Raw genomic sequence first — 20567 nt, 5'->3', positions numbered from 1 at the left:
CTTCAATACTTAATATATCTATTGATATCGCTAGGTTTCGTTTCTGAAAGCCACCAATTTCACCTTTCTTTAGTATCATGTAAAGCGCTCTGATACCCGCTTGAGTCATGTTCGCGCTATTTAAGACCTTAAATATATAAATGTATCGGATTTAAAATTGTGTACCTGTCCTGGTTGGTCCAGTGATCAGTTCAGCTTAGGCGATTATCTCCTTGTGGTAAATTCAGAAGCAACCACTGCACTACCAAGTCATGACAATCATAGGTTTGCACCAAACAAGAGCTCCTTAACATTGCTATGCTTACAGATTGATGCTTATCCTCAATGTTTAATGTTAGGCGGCACATATGAATACTGTGACAAAAATTCAGAAAAATGTTACTAGACCTGCAAGTCTAGTACCTTGAAAAATGTATTCGACCTAAATGTAATGTACTTGACCCGTGAACTGGTTTCAGCACAATTGTCACACAGTTCACTTATCAAAGTCCTCTACTTCAGTCACAGAAAGAAAAGTAAATGTAGGAAGACAAACTGATTTTTGACCTCCGTCTCTGATAGCCGAGCAAATGTGACAGGATAACTTGATTTAAAGGCATCTTTATTGCTCATTCACTTTGTGAGCAATAAAGATGCCTTTTAATCTTGTTATCTTGTCACATTTGCTCCGCTTTCAGAGACGGGTGTCAAAAGTCAGTTTGTCTTCCTGCATTTTCAGCTCGCTAGAAAGGGCGAGTAGGCTTAAAGACTAGCTTGTCCTGAATAAATCTGGCTCGCCATAGCGAGTAGACTTTTTTTGGTGTGAGTGTAAAAAATACATACAGATAAAAAGAAATTATTAAGTTACAACTCCAAGTGAACCATTAAGGGTTGGTGAGGGTGAAAGTGAGCCCCCCTCCCAAATGGTTTTCGCCCCAGCGGAGAGGGTCCCCGGAGCGTATTAAGGCTGGAAGAGGGAGGAGGCACATGCCCCTTCAGGATCTGGGGATGGGGTCCCCTGGATAACTATTGGCTTCGAGTGCCTTAATTAAAGTGGGGATGGGTGAGGCCCCGGAGATGTGCTCCCTGGGGCCCAAAGTGGAGAGGTTCAAAGGCCTCCTTCTTTTAAGAGAAACCAAGCTGCGGTGGATTGGTTCCCCGTGGCCCAAAGTGGCTTGGGGTGGGGGACTGTACCAATTTGTTAGATGGAGGCACTGGCCACAGGCCAGACCCTGCAGCCAGCTCCTCGCTGCACATGGCCAAAGGGCTTTTGCTGCAGGGGATGGCTTTAGATATGGTAATAAAATATTAATTTACATTACAAAAATAAACTCACTGAAAAAACAAAGGTTAAAGTAATGTTATAGATAGCTGAATATATCAGTTAAAGCATCCAATTTTAAACTAACAAAACCACAGAAATTCACTAGTTATAGTTATTTCAAGTAACATGCACTGCTAATTACCCCACATATGACATCACTCACGACATCTTCTATGACATTGTTGATAATATCACTGCTACGTTTGCAATTAAATTATTGTTGAGAAAACTGTGCAAGTCATAGATACTTAAGTCAACTATAAATAATGAATTTTAGTAGTTTTGTTTGTTTTAAAACAGTATGTTTTATACTGACATTTTCACCTAACTATATCGATACTTTAACCTTTGTTTTTTCAATTAATATATGTGTGTGTGTGCATGTGTGTGTGTGTGTGTGTGTGTATATATTTATCTATATTCATTGAAAAAACCACAGGTTTTAGGGTTGTTATAGTTAGCTGGACATTTCACTCATACAAAACAATTGAAATTCCTCCTTTTTATTTAGTTGTACTAACTGTAACTCTCGCGCCCGCAATCCACTGGTGATGATGTCACATATTACATCATTCATGACATGGTCAGTGACATCACTGATGGCATCACGGATGACATCACGGATGACATCTCAAATGACATCACTGATGACATCATCCAGTGAATGTGGTTTGGTTTGTTATTTAAATATGTATTATGTATTCACCAATCTGCATTGAAGAATCAGTGTATATATAACTATCTGGATATAGGATTTAGTAGCAGTGTGATTGATTGTTTACTTGATTAATTTATAGTGCCTTATTAAATATATTGGATAGTGACTTAACCTTGTGAATATCTGTATTGCTTGGTCGGTTGTTGTGTAAACTGCTGCACCAGTTGGTTACTAGCTACGTGAAAGTCTATATTAGTTATTGATTAGTTAACTGATTATTTGTAGGGGAGAGTGAATGTTTGTGTGGTTCGGTGGGGGATCTGTGACTGCCCAAAGATATGTGAATAGTTAATTCAGTACGTATATGAGGTTAAGACTACGTGTTATACTAGTTGTTTGGGTGAGTGAATATCTTTATGGGTGTGGTGATGAGCAAAAATATTTCTGAATGGTACATGTCCAACAAAGTAGAAAAAATAAAAGACAGTGTATGTGACAGTTGTTGTATATAAATAAGTGTACATAAAACTCCTTGATTGCATGAGTGACTGTAAAGATAACTGTTTACTTGTAATAGTGATTTCATAACACACTAAGTATGAGTTCCTATCTATATGAATAAATAAAGTGCTATTTATATAAGTGTGTAGCTGAGTAAATGTAAATAGGATACACTGTTTGCAAAAGTGAGTAGGATGACTGCATAACTGAATAGGATGTATGCTGGTGTGTAATCTCGATATAGGTGTATAAGTATATTTGATAGTGTTCCATTGATCATTGACAACATGTATGAGTGAATTTATAGGTAATTGATTAGATGTGTGTGTAGATCTAGGAATCACTGAGTGGGTTTTAGATACTTGTATTTCTGTATCAATGGATTCAAATATGGTACTCTGTATTTTACAGTGAGTGATGAAAGTTTATAAAAGTGTATGGAGAGGTGTATCTGATTGTCACGTGGATGATGCCATCAGTGATGTCATTTGAGATGTCATCAGTGATGTCACTGACCATGTCATGAATGATGTAACATGTGACATCATCACCAATGGATTCCGGGTGTGAGAGTTACAGTTAGTACACAGGGGAGGCTAGTGATATTTGAAAGTGGTGGGGCGTAAACTAATTTGCATATTGCACCGCAGCGAGCGAGCGCAGCAAGCGAGCCGGAACCACCTTGCATCCATCCATACATCATTCATGCATCCACTCACCCATCCTGCATCCATACATCATTCATTCATGCATCCACCCATCCATCCATCCACCCATCCACCCATCCATCATCCATCCTGCATCCATTCATGCATCCACCCATCCATCCATCCATCCATCCTGCATCCATCATTCATTCATGCATCCACCCATCCATCCTGCATCCATCATTCATTCATGCATCCACCCACCCATCCATCCTGCATCCATCATTCATTCATGCATCCACCCATCCATCCATCCATCCACCCATCCATCCACCAATTCTGCATCCATCCTGCATCCGTCAATTCTGGCGCTATATAAGAAATATAATAATAATAATAATAATTCATGCATCCACCCATCCATCCATCCACCCATCCATCCATCCATCCACCCATCCATCCATCCACCCATCCATCCATCCATCCATCCATCCATCCATCCATCCATCCTGCATCCATCATTCATTCATGCACCCATCCATCCATCCATCCACCCATCCATCCTGCATCCATCCTGCATCCATCATCCATCCATCCATCCATCCATCCATCCATCCACTCATCCATCCTGCATCCATCATTCATAAAGGGGTGGGGATCGTGGGGAATAAACATTGCATGTAACACAACCTAACATCTACAGAAAAACAAGCGTCCACTGATTTGGGAAGGGATGATTCTATTGTCATCAAACAGGCAGACAAAGGGGGAGCCACGGTTATACAAGATTATGAGGACTACGACCGTGAATGCAGACGACAATTGTCGAATACTACACACTACAGACCACTCGTGGAGGATCCCACGAAACGGCTGACTACAACCATCACCAGCCTCATAATTGAAGCCGAGACCAACGAGTGGATCAGTAAGAAGGAAGCTGAGTTCCTGACCACAACGGACACTGTCACACCTTATTTCTACACCCTCCCCAAGATTCACAAGGGGACCACTCCAGTCCCAGGGAGACCTATTGTCTCTGGCATTGGGTCACTATTGGAGCCTCTGTCCCAATTTTGTGACGCCTTCTTCCAACCCTTGGTGAAGCAGATTCCCTCGTATTTACAAGACACCAGAGACGTCCTCCGTCTGATTAATGACGTTGATGGAAGAGAAGACGTCGATCTACTCCTAACCCTAGACGTAGAGGCATTGTATACCAACATTCCGCAACAAGCCACATTAGAAGCTGTGGACTCACTGATGCGACAGGAAGAATGGACCTCTCCAACCCCGATAGCCTTCATCATGGAGCTAGCTCACATAGCCCTGACTGAAAACTTCTTTAGATACGAATTGCAACTGTATCACCAGGTCCGCGGAACCTCGATGGGTTCGACATTTGCACCGAGCCTGGCCTGTATTTATATGGCCACCTTTGAAAAGAATCACATCTATCCTCCGGAACAAAATCCCTTTCGAGATAACCTAACACTCTGGCGTCGATACATCGACGATATTCTGGTTCTCTGGAAAGGTGATCGCACTAGCTGCGAGGCCTTCTGCACGGGGATCAACCAGCAGGATCCATTCTTAAAGTTCACAGGCACAATTTCTGAAACATCAATACCCTTCTTAGATCTGACTATTCAGTTAGATCCCTCAACGATCACCACAACCCTGTTCAAGAAGGAGACCGACAGGAACAGTCTACTCATGTATAATAGTCACCACACGAGATCCCTAAGGGAGAACTTGCCATTTGGGCAATTTCTCCGTCTTCGTAGAAACTGTAGTTCTGTACAAGACTACAAACAAGAAGCGAGTATCCTGCAACATAAGCTCCAGGACAGGGGATACCCCACACGTCTCCTAAAGACATCACTAAAAAGAGCTCTCAACAACAACAGGGACTCATTGCTTGAAGTCCACACCAAAGAAAAAGATGACACGATCACGTGTGTGACGTCCTATACTAGGAATTCTACATTCATAAAGAAGACTGTGAGTTCACATTGGGGTATTCTCAACACAGCGGGCATGGAACTGCCTCGCCCTCGGTTTGCATTCAAGAGGACAGCGAATCTTAAAGATACTTTAATCCATACTCGCCCCAAAAAATCAAGCACCCGCCCAGTCAATACCTTATGGGACCTACCACCAGTTACGGGACATTACCGCTGTGGATCCTGTGTAGTCTGCCCTCAAACTATCCAGGGTAAAACTATAGGACTGCCAAGGGACTTTACCTGGAACATTAACAAGCACACAAACTGTAATAGCTCTAGGTGCATTTATGTACTAATATGCCCCTGCAGGATGATCTACATTGGGATGACGATGCAGCCTGTGAAACAACGCATCATGGAGCACAACAGCAACATCCGCTGTAAAAAGACCCACACAAGACTATATGATCACTGTAGAGAACAAAATCACTTGGCAGAGAATATGCAATGGACTATCCTCGAATGCCATCCCTCTATCAATCAACAGGCCCTCTTTAGAATGGAACAAAGATGGGTACATCGCCTGCATGCTGATGAACTCGGCCTGAATGATGCTGTGCCCTGGACTATGCTAGCCAGATAACTAAACTTCGGACCTCTCCAACTATGTCCTAGTTAATATTCACCGAAAAACAATGAAGTATTCTCCTCTAACCCTGTTCCAAGATGGCGCCTGCCCATACACACCCACTGACGCGTGGTAATCCTTCCTTTCTACACCATGCCGCATCACGTTGCCTAGCAAAGCTCGCCGCACACGCCCACCACGGCGCCCGCGTAATTCGGTAACTTAAGCGGCTGGGCCGCACAATGGATCGACCGGCTGTCCCGCAAGTTTACAGATGTGGGCTGGGTAGGTGATTACGTGCCCTAAGCCAGAAGCGAGCAAGGTAAGGTGCGCTGTACCGATGCGAATCTGTCCAATGGCATCGGCCCACGATCGCCATGGTACTATACCGACTGGTACCTAAACATTCGCAAACTGTACCTCTAACCACTACCATAACCGGCGGTGTTACCGATTCCTTTCAGGTGACTTTCACATAGCTCTGGCCCCACGAGGACAGTCTGTGGAACTACCGATCAGGGACTACGGGTAAGAACTTCTTGATGACACTTACCCGGGTTGATCCGGTTCGAAATACTTCACATTAGGATAATCCAAGCAGTACGGGTGCAAGCTTTGATATGCACAGCTTTTAAGTAATTAAGTTTGTCTCAATGGCAATTTCTTCAATGTTGATTGTGTGTGAATGCGCACACCATCCTTTTACTGCATGACACACACGTGTGAGTTAGCATGGTGTGGCTTGCCACATGTATATATAGAAATAATGCATCCCCATTATTGACCACATATGGTTTTTGCAGTACAAAACTTCCTCCTTTTTCTTCACTTAGTTTAAGAATCCTCTCTGACACGAGCGTTATCACTTAACCCGAGTTGTGATCCCCATAGCCACATCTCTGCCAGCATGTTATTATCACCTGTAAATGTATACTCAGAACAGACATATTATTGACTGTGCCCTTTTTTCCTTCCTTTTCCAGTCCTAGGGTGGGAATCCACGAAGGGTTTGATCCCACGACACATTACAGGTCGTATACTTGATTCCTTCTAAACTGGGGGGAATCTGTAGCAAGTTGATGAGCACTTTGGTCCTGATGAATTGCCCGAGAGGCATGAAACATGTCGACCACACCTTGACTGAGGGTTGAATGAGGCCAGATCACCCTAACTGTTACGCCTCAGTACCCCTCATTTCACAAATTTTAATTAGGCAGTGAGCCATGTTATTAAAGTTTTCTTAATGGACTCCACTGACCTCTTTTAACTTCACTCACGCTCACTACTGCACTTTTTTCTTAGGCCCCTCACACACATGCACCCATTGGCTAAGGAATAAAAGAACTCCGCCAAAGCGTAGCACCTAGTGCTACCCGACAGGCATTGCATCGCCAGCCTGCCGCAGGAGCAGGAAGCCAATGATGACACGGTACGATCATCGGGTGGGATGGCAACAGCCGTCCAACCTTTGAATTGTGTGAGGCATCCTTAATTCCGCTAAGGGATCACTACATTCCCTGCCACGTACACTCCAAGAAAGAGAGGATTCTTTGAGTTACTTTAATCTACCCACTCTATACACTTTTTGTTGATATCTATGTAACACTGACAAACACAAATGTTGCAGAAGGGCAGCAAAACGAGTGTAAATGAGGGCAGCAAAACGAGTGTAAATGAGGGCAGAAGGGCAGCAAAACGAGTTGCAGAAGGGCAGCAAAACGAGTGTAAATGAGGGCAGAAGGGCAGCAAAACGAGTTGCAGAAGGGCAGCAAAACGAGTGTAAATGAGGGCAGAAGGCCAGCAAAACGAGTCTAAATAAGGGCAGCAAAACGAGTCATTAGCAGTTAGATGGCCGACAAAGCTACACTCATTTGTAGCAGCGCGCCAAAAACCGCCATTCCAAGCGCGTGCATAACGACGTTACTTCCTATAGTGTTTCTTTAATGAGTTAATCAGGTATTTACTTTTCTATCACCACATTTCATAAGCAAACCTGTGCTGCCTAACTGGCGATTGCTACTGTGGCATAATTTAATAAATAAAAATCACTCGGCGTCTATATTTCTCAAGGTCGGATTTCACTTTCCGTGTACACTACACTACTACTGTGAACCCGTTTAGTAAACAATGTTCCTTCATAGCACTCTGATCATACCTGAGCTGGTGTGAACGCCGGGTCTCCCTGGCCGAGCGGTTCCTTCGGGACTTGACTGTCGCAGTGTCGCCCTCTCAAGTATTCCTTCCTGGGTCCGGTCAGGTCAGGTCTGAGGTCAAGTCTTCCATCAAACGAACCCCATAAACAAACAGAGGCCGCAGTACGAGGGAGGGAGAGAGCTCTGGCCCCCCAGACAGGGGGTTATGTACCCGGGCTAGGTATTGACCACCCAATCCTGGCGCTGTATGGTGCCCCCCCAGCCAGGATTGGCTGGGGGGGCACCATAACTGCTCGCCCAGTCGCCCTGTACAACCCCGGGGATTGCCGCCCGCCCCCATGTCCTCTCTCTAAAGGGAAAATCAGGGGGGAAACAATCTGCGCATGCGCGGGCATGTTTGTGCCCAAAAGTCGACATGCGCAGCTTTAGCAGTCCCATCAGGCCCCCACCCCCCCTGCGCACTCCGGGAAAGTCGGGTGTCTCCCGGATTCCCGGCCGGCAGGTAGCGCGATTTAAAAAAAAAATTGTATGTGGTTTAGTGGCGACGCGGTGGGTCCATGGGGCTTAGTGGGGCTACGCCCCTACGCCCCAATGGACGCACCGCGCCTGTTAGTACAACTAACTATAACAGAGGAAATTCAATGGTTTTGTATGAGTAAAATGTCCAGCTAACTATAACACCCCTGAAACCTATGGTTTTCTCAACAAATTTCTAAGGTTTTTTAAATGATAATTCCTACTATATCCTGCCTGAAACCCATGGTTTTTTCATTGAATTTCAATGTTTTTTTAAATGATAATTCCTAATTATAATGTTCATTAAGCATATCTGTTTTTTCTATCTAATTTAATTATCATCACATTCTCAACATCGCAAAAACTGCAAATATTACCATTCTTCAATCTATTCCTTCCTCCAAGAAAATCGCCTCAAACTAGAACCACAACTAACATTAATGATATACAAACTAGACGTTCCCTTTGTAAAAAATCAAAAATACACCACTTCCCCATATTTTCAACAACAAGCCAAATCTGCAATGCTACCTAAAAAAACAGGCAATAGTTTCACTTACCACTAACAAATGAATATCAACATTTAACTAAAGTAAGGACGTGGACTATGTACCGCGTGAATCACATCCAACTCACAACCACATACAAAGACAAATATGTAATAGAAGTACTAATTATGCACTTCCAACACCCAACAAAATCACACAACACCTAGCGCCATCGCCACTACAACCACCCCTCCTGACCCCCCCCCCCCTCTATTACCTCAGAGGCAGCGCAACACAGGACAACGGACTCTCCCAAAGTAATTTTTCCCCTCAACAGCACATTAGCTCAATGATAAGAGATGTCGCAATCAACTATGTATAAGGGAAGGAACTTGTACATCAACAATAATGTACACAATCCTAACACTACCGGTGATATGCTATATACAACTCACTGTACACACCAAAAACGTTTCCTTATGTAGATATACTATTGATAAGTCTAGTGTACTGTTCAGTGGACAAAACCATATTATCTCACACACTGGGTAATATCTTGGTCATGTAGCTGTGTTGCCCCGCCCACTTCGAAGCAGAGGCGGAGTAGGCTGGTCCAACATACGCAACTCCAGTGTAAGATTATAAATAATTAGCCTACGACTTGGGCGTGGTTCACTTCTGAAAAGAGAAACGAGTCTGCCACAGTTATGGTCTGCCACGTGGCTGCCGCCATGACCACGTGCCTCCTCAATACAGGCCCACTGCAAACTCAGCGCCACAGCTCCGCAGACTCATGTCTGTATTGACTACTGCCTTCGATCTAATGTCTTCCCATTCATTCCTAGAGGCCCATAGGAATGAATGGGAAGACATTCTCAATTTGCGATTCTCAATTAGAGAATCGCAAATTGAGAATGCAATTTCAAAGGTGCCAGGTTGTCAAAAGGATACCCTGTTGCACCCCTGAGATTGATCGGTGCACGTATGTTGCGCACACATATGCCCTAAGGGCATGTGTGTGCAACTTGAAACTTTGAAACATGAACAAAGTGCATTTTTCAAAGTTTTGAAAATTACCATGAAGTTCAGCTTCATGGTAATTTGCTTCCCCTATTAACGAAATCGCTGATTTTTTAACTTTTATGTATGGCATTTAAGGAACCCCAAAATGTGATTCCTTAAATGCAATCGGAATTTGAGAACTCGCAATTAATTGTGAATTTTCAAATTGCGAGGGCTTTGACCTTTGATGCATCGCAAAAGCTAATTTTGCAATAGGAAACTGACAATTTTTGGGAATTGCACCGTTTGCGATCACAAAAGGCTTTGATGCATGTGCCTGTATGTCCTCAGATTTTGTAAAAGGATACGAAAAAAACAATTTCTTGGTGTCTGTGCTGACTACTGCCTTTGATCTACACTGCGGGTTCACAATTTGAATTCAGCTTTGGGTCCACACTACGGACAGCATTAAATTTTGCCTTGATTTGAGACAATTGTACTCTATGTCCTCAGATTTCTTTAAACGATGCGACAAAAAACATTCCTCAATGTCAGTGCTGACTACCTCCTTCGATCTACTTTGTGAGTGCTCACGATTCAGGTGGAATGGCGATTGCACATGACGCATTCCAGTAGGCAAGAGACATTGTACCAGTGCGATCCGCCTGATCCACGAATCATCGCAGGGTGCGCCCACGCTGAGTTCTTCAGGTACCACTAACTCACTGCACCACAAGTCATCTCCCCGTGGCCTTATTAAGGGAGAATTCACTAGGCAACAAACATTGCTCCCAGTGCGGACCCCCCCTGGACCACGCATAATCGCAGGCTACGTACAAGCTCAGCACCAAAGATATTACTAACTCAGTGCACCATAAATCATCGCAAAGAAGAGTGAACAGTTTTATGTCCCAGTCAGGCATACTATCACTTTTAAATAGAATTCATGCAGAATTCAATCGACAAAAGACATTACTCCAATTACTGTGCCTCTCCCGACCATGCATCATCACAGGGTACGTACACGCTAAGCGCCAAAGGTACTACTAACTCAATGCACCAAAAATCAACACAGAATTCACAAGACAAAAAACATTACAATCAGTACAGCCTGCCCGAACCACGCATCATCGCAGGCTCCACAGAAACTTGTTGTTTCAGGTGTCACTAACTCAGTGCACCACTTATCATCGCTGGCTGCACACACGCTAAATTACCAATAATGTGCAGCTCTAGTCAACCCCACTTGGCAATGGGCTCTTGCTAACCGCTGCCTTCTGCCTACACTGCGGTCATCAAAGCTCACAATTAAATAGACTGTTGATTCATAATTTGCAGAGTACAATACCAAAGTAAGTATAACACCTATCAAACCAATCAATATCCCTTTAGTATGCTTCAAAAACTTCTTTTATTTCACTTTTAGATTTAGTTCAATAATACAATTCACGCTGCAAGTACAAAGGTACACTTAATGACAGTCTACACTGTGGACAGCATAGGTCACAATTTGAACCTCACTTTTTCTTAATTGGAAACATGAATTTCTTTATTGGAGACAAAAATGGCTACACCACTGGAAGAATCATCTGATTCTTATCATTTTGTTGCTGAAAATTTGATAACCATCAATGGTACTTTTTTTCCCCCCTCAAAGTACATGCAGTACAGTATGCAACAGTCAATGCTCTGCGTGCAGCCCGCTCAGACCATGCATCATCGCAGGGCGAGCACATGCTAAACATCAGACGTACCACTAACTCAGTACACCATAAATGATCGCCACAAGCTTTATTAAGGCAAAATTCAGTAGTCAAAAAACATTACCCCCATGTAATGGTGCATGCCTGCCCAGACCACGCATCATCACAGGTTACGTACACGCTCAGTGCCACAGGTTCTACTAACTCAGTGCACCATAATTCATCGCCACATGGCCGTATTCAGGCACAATTCAACTGACTCTTCATTCATTATTTATAGAGTGCAGTACCAAACAAAGTATAACGTCCCTCAAACCTACACAATATCCCTTTAGCAGCCTTCCTTCAAAAATTCTTTTATATCAGTTCTAAATTTAGTTGAAAAACAAAATTCACGCTGCAAGTACAAAGGCACACTCAATGATAGTCTACACTGCAGACAGCACAGGTCACAACTTGAAGTATAATGTCCCTGAAACATATATTTCGACAATGTATTCCATACATGTTTAATCTTTTATTTCAATCCTGATTACAGATGATGCAGTCCAGTAGGCAACACACTGAGCACCATACGTAACACTAACTCAATGAATCATAAATAATCGCCACGTGGCCTTATTAAGGCAAATTTCAGTAGCCAAAAGACATTCTTACCAGTGTGGTCTGCCTGAACCACGCACCATCACAGGTTCCACACAAACCGACACTACCTTATTGCACCACAACTCATGAACCCTTTATGATAGAATCTTCTGTGTATTATTTCACATATAGTGCTCCTATCTTTGTACAGCAGAAGTCATAAATCGTTTAGGATTAAATATCTGTGTATGATATCCTGATTACTATTCTACTTATTACCAACAGCAACGTAATAAAATGGAGTCGAACACACGTGCCCGTACCTACTTCAACTATCTATATGTGTCTGAGTATTTATTATGTTTGTAAAATGCTGCTCCTGCGCCCTACCACATTATATTGTACTGTAAACAGTGTATGCAACCATCTTACCTCTGCCAGAAGGAAAAACTAAGATTATTCAACTTTCACTTGCTCTTTCTACAAATTGGAATGTACAAACTGGATCATACGAATACGAGTGAGTCTGGTGTGCTGCTGTGATAGTCCTGAGGCGGAAGCCGGGACTTTAGTTTAAAACTTTGCTGCTTGACCGAAAAGCTCACAATTGTTTTTAAACCTGCACAGAAATTCTTAAATTGCTGTTAAAACTGCACATTTTAAAATACCAAAAACAATCGGCACTTACGGTTGAATTGCCGCTGAGTCAGAGCGGATCTTGCTCCCCCCCCCCCCCCCCCTTGAGGACTCAATAGAGCTTCCGGCTCACTTTCCGCATTTGCACTTCCGGACCCGCCATCTTGGGTGAGGAGCAGGAGCAAGCAGACTAGTGCTTGGCCCCTCCCGCCCTCACGCCCTCGCCACTACAAAAGAGCCCAAACTCCATACCCCCACTGAATACGAGTGAGTGTGGTGTGCTGTTGTGAAAGTCCTGAGGCAGAAGCCGGGACTTTCGTTTAAAACTTTGCTGCTTGACCGAAAAGCTCACAATTGTTTTTAAACCTGCACAGAAATTGTTAAATTGCTGTAAAACTGCACATTTTGAAATACCAAAAACAATCGGCACTTACGATTGAATTGCCGCTGAGTCAGAGCGGATCTTGCTCCCCCCCCCACCCCTCCCTTGAGGACTCGATAGAGCTTCCGGCTCACTTGCCGCATTTGCATTCCGGACCCGTCATCTTGGGTGAGGAGCAGGAGCAAGCAGACTAGTGCTTGGCCCCTCCTGCCCTCACGCCCTCGCCACTACAAAAGAGCCCAAACTCCATACCCCCACTGAATACGAGTGAGTGTGGTGTGCTGTTGTGATAGTCCTGAGGCGGAAGCCGGGACTTTAGTTTAAAACTTTGCTGCTTGACCGAAAAGCTCACAATTGTTTTTAAACCTGCACAGAAATTCTTAAATTGCTGTTAAACCTTCACATATTAAAATACCAAAAACAATCAGCACTTACGATTGAATTGCCGCTGAGTCAGAGCGGATCTTGCTCCCCCCCCTTGAGGACTCGATAGAGCTTCCGGCTTACTTGCCGCATTTGCACTTCCGGACCCGCCATCTTGGGTGAGGAGCAGGAGCAAGCAGACTAGTGCTTGGCCCCTCACGCCCTCGCCACTACATAATGGTTCCCTTTCCCAGGAGGCGCAGCAGACGGGCGCAGCGGCGGAGGCGGCGGGGCACCAAAGGCAAGCCCGTCTGCGCCTGTCCGCGCTGGGCCGGGACTAGGGGCCACGACCGCTGGCCAAATAAATTACGATCTCCTACTCACCAGCACTTTACTTCAACTGCGAGGCCCCACCAACGACCACTGCCTCGCATCCTGGGATCCCACCACAAAACTTTTCAACTGCCAACACTGTACGTATCAAATCTGCCCATCAAAACCTCCTCCCTCATGCCATATGTTCCTGGTGAACTGCAGGTCTCTCCCTAAGCATGCCTCGGAGATTTCTTTGTTGATCTCTGATAAAGAATCTTACACCATATTTCTCACGGAAACATGGTTACAAACAGACTCCGATCCCGATATTATTCAAGCACTCCCTGCAGGATACCAAATACTTCGGGCTGATCGTCCGTCAGGAAAAGGCGGCGGCATAGCTGTCATTTACAAAAAACGTTATACCTGCCGCAGCTCTCCTATTAACCTATCCAGCTGCGAATACCTCACATTTTCACTTGACTTCTCCCCCACATGTACCTTTTCAGGGACCCTTGTCTATCGGCCGCCCGGAACCCCTACAAACTTTATAAACCACTTTACACCCGCTATAGCTAGTGGAGTCTGTAACCTACCGAACTACACCCTACTGGGTGACCTCAATGTCCACTTAGATGACCCCCAGGACCCGGCAGCTGCCGAACTAAGCCACAATCTGGAGGCACTAGAACTCTCCCAGCGAGTGCTGGAACCCACCCACTATAAAGGTCACCTACTGGATCCAATCTTCAGCAACTGCATCCACCTCACAGTTAGCTCACCCATCCCTCTCCCATGGACTGACCACTCTCTGATCCCATTTACCTGGTCACCGTCAGGCTCACGCCCCACACCTCCCCCCGCTCCCAGCAGAGACCGCAAATGGTCACAACTTAATCCCAACCAGTGGGCAACCACTTTGGAAGCCTCCGTCCCAGAAAACAACTCCGACCCGGCGGTCAGTAATGACAACTTCAATAATTGGATCACCACTTCTTTAGACTGCATTATTCCAATCAAAGACATGAAACTTAAACAGAGACCAAGAAATGCACCATGGTATTCACAGGACCTATGTAGTCTCAAGAAAGAATGAAAAAAACTAGAAAGAAAATGGCGCATTGACTACTCACAAGCTAGCAAAGATGAATATCGGGCTGCCATGAAACCCTATAAAAACGGCATCAAAAAGGCCCAAGCCATCTTTTTCGAAAACAAAATAAACGAAGCAGCATCTAAACCCAGGGAGATATACCATATCGCAAAAACCCTGCTCAAACTTCCGGACAATTTACCAGATCCTCTGAATGCTCAGACTCGCTGCAATGAGCAGGCCGAATATTTCCACAACAAAATAGCTACGATCTACTCATCCTTCCCCCAATCCCCTCACATCCAAACAGGGCACAAGGATACTAGGCCGCCTCCCCCCACCACCCTGGAAACCTTCCCACCACTAGAGCCTACCACCCTGGAAACCATAATACTCCAGGTAAAATCTGGATCTCCCAGTGACCCAGCCCCAGCTCAGTCCCTCAGAACAATTACTCCCATCATTCTGCCTACCATCCTAAATCTGATTACCAACTCTTTATCTTCAGGTAGCGTACCACCGAAGTGGAAACAGGCGACAGTCAAGGCCCTCCTGAAAAAAGCCAATCTAGATCAGAAGAACCCAGGGAACTACCGCCCGATCTCCCTGTTGCCATGGATAAGCAAAATTGTGGAAAAACACGTAAACCACTCTCTCACAGAATTCCTGGAAGTGAATAACTTACTGGACATATCACAGACTGCGTTCCGTCCCATGCACGGAACAGAAACCGCGCTACTAGCTGTGATGGAAGGAGCTAGAATGATTGTGGATCAGGGCGGCACTGCGGCCATCATCTTATTGGACCTCAGTGCCGCCTTCAACACCGTGAATCATGATATCTTGCTACACAGAATCTCAGCACTAGGAATCACCTCTAAAGCAGCGGCCTGGCTACAATCATTTCTATCAGAGCGCTCATTCCGAGTCTGTGAGGGCAATATCACTTCGCCCAGTAAACCACTCAGTTGTGGGGTTCCCCAGGGTTCGTCCCTGAGCCCCACACTGTTTAACATATACATGCGCCCCCTCGCTGAAATAGTTCGCCCTTTTGGCGTCCAAATCGTGTCCTATGCTGATGACACTCAGCTGGTGGTAACTCTGAATCATCCCTCCTCTCATCCAAGTGATCTAAGGTGCTGTATGGAAGCAGTATGCACCTGGATGACCCAGTCCTACCTGAAACTGAATGGAGACAAGACAAAGCTAATGGGGAACTCCCCACAGAAATCCATCGACTCCTTGAGGCCACCAGCACTGGGCCCGGCACACCTAGCCAAGAACACCATTAAGAGCCTAGGAATTTGGTTAGACAATACACTGACGCTCAGCTACCAGGCAACCAAATTATCTGCCACCTGCATGGGCATCCTAAGACTCATCCTGAAAATCGTGCTGCTCCTCCCATTCAAGGCTAGACAGATCATGATCCAGGGCCTAATCCTCTCCCGGCTGGACTTCGGGAATGCCCTCTATCTAGGAGCCCCCCAATCAACCCTGAAAAAACTCCAGGTTATCCAAAATTGCGCTGCCTGCACTCTCTTGCGCATCCCCCGCCGCCAATCTGTGAGATCTGAACTAAAAGACCTCCACTTGCTGCCAGTGAGGAAAATAATCGATTTTAAAAGCATGTGTATTGCTCAACGTGCCTACTGGAGGAAAGGAGCAATCCTGAATCACACCTTGATCACCCCCTACCATCCCAACAGACAGCTGAGGTCGGCCCATACCTTCCAAGTCATCAATCCCAGGATCAAAAGAGAAAGGAGTGGAGGCAGAATGTTTTCAGTAAACGCGGCAAAGCTCTGGAACTCCCTCCCAATCTCTATCCGATCAGAACCCAACATTCTGCTTTTCCGGAAAAAAATAAAAACCCTTCTCTTCAGCAGATAACTCAACCCAGCCTCACGCACCCGTTTTTCGTTAAGCGCTAGGACGCCTGCGGGTAGCTATCGCGCTATACAAAAACTAAATCCAATCCAATCCAATCATTACAATACTGCAAAGAAAGTATATAGTAAATTTATAAGTGAGTGCTTTTTCTCGTTTTTTTTGCATATTTATATAGCGTGAAGTCAACCCAAAACTATATTAGCAATTTACATGAGCACCGTATTTACAGTACATTTTCAGGCACGCGTAGATAATGTAATTTCTCTACAAAAACAGGATGTGGACGCGCCTCCAACACTGATTTCCAGCACCAAGTTCAACAGTATACCTGAATGACTACATACGTATATATATTAACTGCCCTTCGTGTGCCAAAACTGCAACCTAAAGCTTTCACAGCCCTGTATTACTACAGCTACAACACTCCACTGAATGTACAACAAACATTCATATTCGCAGAAATGCGTCATGTTCACCATCTTTTGTGTGTGCAACTATGGATGAATGTAGGATCAGTGATTCCCCGTACCTTCCATGTTGGCCATGTTGTGGGACTTTACAGACAATGACACATTTGTGTTTACGACCTGGGTGACGGCAACACTACAACACGGACACCCGAATCAGTTGATTTCTCATATAGCTCAATACGGAACCACGCCCATAGCTCCGGAGTCATCGTTCACAGCCTCGCTCAGCACTGGCATAAGTCAGGCCAGCCCATTCCGCTTACCCTACCAGGAAAACACAACAACGCTACATGGCCCAGATTTCCATTGTAGTTATTTCTTACTTCCATTTCCATTTCCAATCTTTATTTCGGCCATTTGGCCATAAAAGATAAACAATACACATATACAACATACTAAATCAGTGCATTTACAATATAAAACATTGGAATGAGTATACTAAAATACATTAAAAAGCTGTAAGTCTTAAAATTAGGGGGAAACCTGGGTCTTTAAAATGCGATTACGAGTGTGCCAGACATTAGTAAAAAATTTTGCCAGAGCAAACACAGTTGGGCCTGAGACATCAGATTTTAAAATCCTGTACATTGGGGCGTATTCCCTGCAGCCCATATTTCTTATCAGTGGCAACAGCCAATATTTCCTTGCGACCCTATAGGCTGGGCAGAAAAAGGCCACATGTAAATCCGTTTCCTCCGTGGCATCACAGGCCGGACACTGCTTGGTGGAAGGGGGTAATGACCAGGAACTAGTAAAAGATCGAAAGGGCAGCGTACCGTATCTCCATTGGAGGAAGAGCTTTCTGGCCAGCACTGGGGAAATGGCGTCCAGAACCCCCTCAAACCTATATAGGTCCTTACTTTGTACAAATACCGAGGATAGTGACCCTTCAGCCTGACTGTCTAGGGCCCTGGCTCGTTTTTGTTCAAAGTATGCATTAGCCAGAGATCTTTTGGAGATATTTAATGCTGCGCTGGCAGGATCAGTCCATAAGTCGGAAAGCCCTAGTTCCATGCAAGTGTTTTGGATGTGTTTTATCCACGGGATCCGAAGCGCTTTTGGGTGGGTCAATAATTCCAGCAACTCCGCCCTATAGGCTGCAAGATTGTTACTACTCCACAGCCTATGCCAAAAGGCTATGGGTCTCAGACCTATTTCTTCGGCTATTGGTCGTAGACCCAAATCAAGCCTTAGGGGAAGGAGCGGGGTGCTGGGCGGGAGTGCGGCTATCTGCCTGATAAAATTATTCTCTGTTAGTGACAGACTGCGGCATGAAGTATGTCCCCAGAGTTCCGCCACATACATGGTCGCTCCCCTGGCCTGGACCTTGTATATCTGGATTACAGACCCCAGCGGACGGTATGAAGAACCATTCATCATCCGGGCAATACCCCCGGTAGTTTGTGTCAATTTGAGGTTTGCCCTACTCTGGTGGGATCCCCAGGACATGGTTTCGTTAAGAGTCACACCGAGATATTCAAAGGTAGAGACTCTCTCGAGCCGTGCTGCTCCTAATATCGGGTTCGGCCGCAGTTTTTGGCTCGGATTCAAAACCATGAACTTTGTTTTGGTCGCATTAATTTCCAACCCCCTGTCAGTGCAGAAGGCCACAAATGAATCGAGGATCCTCTGTATCCCCATAGGGGTTTTAGATAGCAGCAGGGTGTCATCTGCAAACATTATTGCGGGCACCCTGTTGCCATTCAATTTGGGGGCGTCGGTATAGTCAGTGGCATTCAGGTGGGCGATTACCCCGTTGACGAAGAGGCAAAACAGGGTCGGTGCCAGCACACAACCCTGCCTTACCCACCGGTCAACGGGGAATCTTTCAGTGAGTTCCCCGGACCTTCCACACCTCACTCGGGCATAATTGTTGTGATGTAGCCTCTGCAGGATTAATAGGATGTCCGGGGGAACGCCCATCTCTGCCAGGACGCTCCAGAGTTTCCCCCTGGGGACCAAATCGAAGGCGGCCCGTAGGTCCACAAAGATTGTGTAGAGACTGCCGCCCTCGAGTATTGCTGACCTCCAATAGATGATGTTCAATCTAAAAACCGGGTCCACTGTGGAGACCCCCTTCCTAAACCCCGCCTGGTAGGGGCTAAGGACACCCACCTCCTCTGCCCAGTCCTGGAGCCGATTAAGCAGAACCCTGCCAAACAGTTTCTGCGCTACATCGATTAAACTGATGGGTCTGTAATTGACTGGGAGGAGAGGCGAGCCCTTTTTAAAAATGGGCACCACCTCCGCCCCCAGCCAAGTACTAGGAATTTCCATGCCGCGGAGAACTCCATTAAAAAGAGCGGCAAGATAGGGGGCCCAGACAATAGGTTCCTGTTTAAACAGGTCCCCGGGTAGGCCATCCAATCCCGGCGCCTTTCCCGAGGAAAGTCCGGCTATAGCAGCCATAACCTCGCCCAGTGTTATTAAATCCCCTTCATAATCTGGCCAACCAACCCCGGTATCAGAGATAGATTCTCCTGGTTCAGAGCTGTATAGGGACTGGAAATGTGCCTGCCATACCTCTGGAGCGATGTTTGGCTCGATTGCCGATTGGAGATTTCCCGACCCCCCACTCACTATCCTCCAGAACAGCCGATGGTCTTTCGTTGCTAGGGCCTTAGTGAGTTCTTCCCACTTATTTTCCTCCCATTCGGCTTTGGCATGGGCAACACGTTTCTTATAAGCCCGTCTACTTTCTCTTAGAATATCCCCCCTAAACCATCCTTGATGGATCTGACAAGTTCCCCTTTTGCCCTTCTGCATGCTTGATTGTAGCATGAGGACTTGCATTGCTGCCCCCTACTTGGTTTCCGTGTATTACTAAAGAGGTTAGGGGCCGCTGCTTTTATGAGGTCCTCATGAGCCTTACCTAGTTCAACTTGGGCATCTTTGTTATTCACCTCGGCCTCCAAACGCCCCACAATTTCCAATATTGGAATTATTCCCTCGTAAAGCATGGGAAGTTTCTTCTCACTTGCAGCCAAATGCTCCCACCTGTTTCTTCTCCTGCTATTTTCCAGGAGAAGCGCAGGTTTGCTCCCCTCCAGAGCGATCGTTGGAGTCTGGAGGTCAGGGTGGACTAGATCGAGCTCTAGTGCATTATGGTCACTGTCTACCCTTTCCGTTACCCTAAAGTCCCGAATGGTTGACCACTTCTCTACTTGGGCCAAGACATAATCCAAGCAAGACTCTCTTCCCACTCTGTTATAGGTGGTTCTGCTGGGTATGTCAGATCTCATTCGCCCATTACAGGCTCTAAGTCCGAACCTTAGGGTAAGG

The sequence above is a fragment of the Lissotriton vulgaris genome, chromosome 1_2 (assembly GCF_964263255.1).
Source record: "Lissotriton vulgaris chromosome 1_2, aLisVul1.2, whole genome shotgun sequence".
Taxonomy (NCBI): Eukaryota; Metazoa; Chordata; class Amphibia; order Caudata; family Salamandridae; genus Lissotriton; species Lissotriton vulgaris.
Note: the sequence above shows the minus strand (reverse complement) of the source record.